Genomic DNA, 6,000 nt, shown 5'->3' with positions numbered 1-6,000 from the left:
ACACACACACACACACACACACACACACACACACACACACACACACACACACACACACACACACACACACACACACACACACACACACACACACACACACACACACACACACACACACACTTTTTGCATCTGTCTGAGGTTGTTCAGCTGTTTTACACCTCGTGTTTCTGGTGGTTTTTATATCTTTTTTTTCTTTTTATTGGAAGCAAATACACCAACAAAACAACAGAGCAGTGTCACAGATAACTTCCATTCATCCATTTCCCCCCGTCGTTTTATCCCTCCCACAATCCCACCCAAAGGAGAACACTTCTCAGTACACAAAATGAAAACAGTACAAAATACATATAACAAATACATAAGTATGAAAATAAAAAATAATAATTTAAAAAAAAAAAAAAAAGAGGGGGGGGGGGGGTGGCTCAGTCGTCACAGTCAGGCAGGGATGTCAGAGATTCAATATGATTTAAGAAAGGTCTCCACGTTTTTTCAAAAGAACTTAAGGAACAGTTGAGGGAAAACCTAAGCTTTTCGAGTTTAATGGACAGTAACATTTCTTTCACCCACCTGCTATGAGATGGAGGTTGAGCGTGTTTCCAATTGAGGAGTATAAGTCGCCTGGCTAACAGGGTGGCAAAGGCTAGAACAGTCTGAATAACTTTAGAGGTAACAGGCTGCAGGGGGGCACCAAACAAGACCAAGAGAGGATCTGAAAGGATAGTAGTATTATATGCTGTGCTAAGAGTTTTGAAGACATCGGACCAGAATGTGGTGAGCCTAGGGCAGAGACAGAACATATGGGAATGATTGGCTGGGGATTGTTTGCACCTATTACAAGAGTCAGTTACATTGGGGTAAATCCGAGAAAGCCTCAAGCTAGTGTAGTGAACTTTGTGCACCACTTTACACTGTATGAGGCCGTGCCTTGCACAGATTGAAGAGGAGTGAACCAACCGTAAAACTTGTCGCCAATAATCATCGGGCAGTGTGATTCCAAGCTCCTGCTCCCAAGAATCCCTGGGGCCGGTCGCTGGGCTGTCAATAGCAGAACTGATAAGGCTGTAAATGCTAGAAATTAGCCGCTTTTGTTCGGGATCAAGCGCCACTAACAAGTCAACCAGGGTTTCTGGGGGACGACTCGGGAATTTGGGATTCTGATTCTGGACAAAATGCCTCGTCTGAAAAAAACGAAATAGGTGGGTTCTAGGCAGGTGGAATTTCTTCGAGAGCTCCGGGAAGGACATAAAAGTCCCCTGGTTGTAGAGGTCCCTAAATGTGGTTAACCCTTTGTCAAACCAAGTCCGAAAGGCCATATCGGTGCAAGAGGGCAGAAATAGGTGATTATTTACAATGGGGGAGAGATCTGAGGCCCTATGGAGGCCTAGGCTCTTCCTAAATTGAATCCAAATTCTAATGGTGTTAGTTACCACTGGATTTGAGGTGAAGTTGGAGATAGACAGAGGGAGTTGGGAGCAAACCAGGGAGTGAAGAGAGAGTTTAGATGATGCAAGTTCCATATCCACCCACGTAGGGCGTAAGCCGTCTGCAGCATTGTTAAACCAGTATAAAAGTTTATGAATATTACAGGACCAGTAATAGTGTAGGAGATTGGGCAATGCCAAGCCTCCAAGAGCCCTTGGGAGCTGTAGCACTGATCTTCTGATGCGTGGATTTTTTTTGCCCCAGAGGAAAGAGCTTATTAGTTGATCGAGCAATTTGAAAAAAGACTTCTTAATAAGGATGGGGATATGTGAGAATAGATATAGAAACTTGGGTAAAACAACCATTTTAACCAAATTAACACGACCCACTAGGGATAATGGGAGTGCAGACCATCTGACAAAGTCCAGTTTACACCTCTCAAGGAGAGGAGAGAAATTTTTGGAGAAAAGGCGATCAATTGAGTCAGTAATATGCACCCCCAAATATTTAAACCCGTCTGTAGAATATTTGAAAGGGAAAAAAGCTGGGGGTATACTTTTAGCTGTAGAATTGATGGGGAAAACTTCGCTCTTGTGGAGGTTAAGTTTATAGCCTGAATAGGACCCAAATTTGTCGAGGATGTCTAGAACCACGGGAAGAGAGGCAGCTGGATTAGACATGTATAAAAGGAGGTCGTCGGCGTATAACGATAATTTATGAACTTTCCCAGCTCTGGTGATACCCTCAAATCCACCCTCCTGACGCAGCCAGATTGCTAAAGGCTCGATAGCTATGGCAAATAAGAGGGGGGAGAGAGGGCAGCCCTGTCTGGTACCTCGATAAAGGGGAAATGGGGCAGACTGGAGACCGTTTGTGTGGACTGAGGCAACTGGGCAGGCATAAAGCAATTTGACCCAAGATATAAATTCTGAATTGAAACCAAATTTCTGCAACACAAAAAAAAGGAAGCTCCATTCCACCCTGTCGAAAGCCTTCTCCGCATCTAGTGAAATAATCAATTCCGGACTGCATGAACTAGATAAGCCAATGATATTCAAGCGCCTCCTTGTGTTATGAAATGAGTGTCTTCCAAGCATGAAACCTGTTTGGTCGGTAGATATTATACTTGGTAGGACCCGTTGTAGGCGTTGGGCTAGGATCTTTGACAGGATCTTTAAGTCAACATTTAAGAGGGAGATGGGCCTATAGCTACCACACATAAGAGGGTCTTTATCACTCTTAAGCAGAAGAGAAATGGAGGCCTCCGACAGGGTGGGAGGCAGGCGGCCCTCAGCAAAAGACTCATTATACATTCTCTGAAGGGCTGGTGCAATTATGCCAGGGAGTAACTTAAAAAATTCAACAGAGAACCCGTCAGGGCCTGGAGTTTTACCGTTCTGAAGTGACATAATTGCCTCCTGTACTTCCTTGATAGAGATTGGACTTCCCAGCTCCTTACACAAATCCTCATTTATTTTGGGGAAAACTGTCCTATCTAGAGGATTATCTCCATCCCAAACATCTGGAGGACATTGGGAGGAATAGAGGTTAGTGTAGAAAGAACAAAATATCTTATTGATCTCTGTCGGGTCCGAGGAAACTTCACCTAAAGTAGATTTGATCTTGGGGATCAATCTGGATAGTGTAGCTGCACGAGCCTGGTGTGCTAATAGTCTTCCCGCTTTGTCCCCAGTCTCAAAGAAACGTTGTCTAGCGAGGAATAACTGCTTCTGAGTCTTACATGTGGACATTAAATCAAATTTGGACTGAAGTTGAAGGCGTTCCTTATAAAGAGCAGGGGTAGGAGCTGAAGCATACAACTGATCAATTCTAAATACCTCCTTAGTGAGCGCCTCCGACACTCGCCTTTCTGCCTTCCTTAGGTTTGAGACATAGGAGATGATTTGGCCACGCATAAACGCCTTGCATGCTTCCCATAGCGTGCGTCTAGAGATCTCTGGAGAATCATTAGTATCGAAGAACAAGGAGATCTGCGTATGGAGGAATTCTTTAAAGGAAGTGTGGGCTAGTAGGGAGGAGTTAAGTCTCCATTGTCTGGATGAGGGGACGCGACTAGGAAAGCTAATATCAATAGATACGGGGGCATGATCTGAGATAACAATACTATGGTAATCACATGAGTGGACCTCTGATCGAAAGTAATTATCCAAGAGAAAAAAATCTATCCGAGTACGAATGATGGACGTGTGAAAAAAATGAAAAGGCTTCGACTGAATGGGATTTGACTCTCCATGGGTCGAATAAACCTAAACTAGATTTATATGTGTCAAGGACTTTAGCTGACTTGGATAACGCCAGGGGCTTAGAGGAAGACCTGTCTAGGGAGGGGTTTTGAGTTAAATTGAAATCACCGCCGATAATTAAGTAATGGTCATCAACTTTAGGGAGTGAGGAGAAAAAATGTTTAATAAATGTATCATCATCCCATGTTGGAGCATAAGCACAGGCCATAACCACCGGCATACTACACAGTCTACCAGAAATAATTACAAATCGACCATTTGGGTCCTCAATGGAGTTTGATAACTCAAATGGGACATTCTTGTGTATAAGGATAGCCGCACCTCTTGCCCTAACTGGGAATTTAGAGTGAAATACATCCCTTATCCAAGGTCGCTTGAGAAGGCCAATCTCTGAGGAACAAAGGTGGGTTTCTTGTAAAAAGAAAATATCACCCCTAAGTTGCTTTAAATGAGTCATTACCTTATTACGTTTGATGGGCTGATTGGCACCCTTCAGGTTCCAAGAGATAAAGCGAAGATTCTTACCCTGAGTCGTCATATCATAAGGAGACGAGGGGCACTAACTCTCCCATGGCTGACGTGACTCCCGAGCCAAAGGAAAAGGGGAAAAAACAAGAAAAACACACAAAAAAAAAACAACAACCCTCCCACCCCCCCCATTCCCTTATACAAACCAAGCGCGACCACATCTTCACTCCCAACAGGGTATCCCTTTCTGCTTCCATAACCTACTCTTATTCGGAGGTCAACCGGTTAAACAATATGAAAAAAAAAAAAAAAAATATCCCACATTTTAAAGAACATATATGATTACATTGAAGCAACATTAGTCCTCAACTTTAAACAAGCCGTCAATAAGTTTGCCTAAACAATTACCTCAAAAACATCCCACTTAAGAAACTCTACTGCAGGATAGCATATGGCAAGAGATAAAAGCAAACAAAAAGAGGTAATAATAGCAATAATTAAATAAAGTGCCTGATATAGGATAGCCTAACCGTCACATTGGAAGAAACATAACATGTTTACCATCGTAATCAAAAGAGGGGGAAAAAATGGTGATAAAATCACATGCGGCGACCACACCTTGCAATTGGAAGTAAACAAAGTCCCCATCATAACAAAGACAAATACATGGAGTCTATACACGTCGCTCCCGGAACATACGGAGAGTAAACACAACTCACGCGCCGACCCGTTTCCATGGTCACCACGGCGCTCTTGCAAGGTGACCGCATAGCAGTGAGTACACGGGGCAGCATGCAGTAGCAGGAGCAGACGGCTTAAGGCCCTGACACACCAACCCGATTTTGGGAGTCAGAGGCCGTAGGGCATACGCGGCGCCGTAGTCAGGTTGGTGTGTCCCGCACTGTCGACCGTGACACGCCTTATTTGGACTGCCAGACCCGATGCATGGCCGATTCAACATGTTGAATCGGCCATGCATCGGGTCTGGCAGTCGGACCAAATAATCACTCTGATTGGCTGTTCAGCTAGCAAATCAGTGCATGAGAAGCGAAGCGGAAGTGAGGGACGTAAACAAACGATTTAAGAAGGCACACACAGACTGCTATTCATTTTCATCTCATCATGGCGATCTGGAATGATGCAAACGAAGACCTGCTCATCACCTTGATCCAGGAGAGGCCAGCTCTGTATGATATTACGGAGAAAAGATACTCTTCTTCTTCTCTGTCTTCCGGTTGTTGCCTCTTTTGAATGACAAATACACACTACCGCCGCCTGCTGGTAAGGAGAGTTATTGCCACTCATGCACTGAAGTCGGTGAGGTGTGTTCCCGTGCGACACATGGCCAAAACGCAGGAGAACACGGCCAGGCAACAGCCGACGTCAGCGTCGGCTAGTCCTCTGGTGACTGCTTGGTGTGTCAGGGCCTTTCGTCCAAGCAGACGGAGGAATACAGTCTTTTGGGGAAACCCTCAGTAGAGGGTGGCCGCCAGGAACACCATACTGCCCCCTACTCTTTGCCCATCACCCGCTCGTTGTAGAATGCGTGCGCGTCCTCCGGAGTCTCAAAAGTGAACGTTCCATCCTCAAACGAGACTTGCAAGCGAGCGGGGAAGAGAAGCCTGAATTTCACTCCTTTCTGGTAGAGGGCTTGCTTGATTTTGTTGAAAGCAGCTCGTTTCTTTGCAGTGATGGCGCTGACGTCTGGGTACACTCGCAGCGTTGTGTCGCGGTACTTAAGCTCGTGTTGTCTGGTCCAGCGAAGCACCTTCTCCCTCTCTTGAAAACGATGAAAGCATATCACAAAAGGCCTGGGTCTACCTCCCGGTCCAGATCTGGGAGCTAG

The sequence above is a fragment of the Pseudochaenichthys georgianus genome, chromosome 4 (genome assembly GCF_902827115.2).
Source record: "Pseudochaenichthys georgianus chromosome 4, fPseGeo1.2, whole genome shotgun sequence".
In the NCBI taxonomy this organism is placed as follows: domain Eukaryota; kingdom Metazoa; phylum Chordata; class Actinopteri; order Perciformes; family Channichthyidae; genus Pseudochaenichthys; species Pseudochaenichthys georgianus.
Note: the sequence above shows the minus strand (reverse complement) of the source record.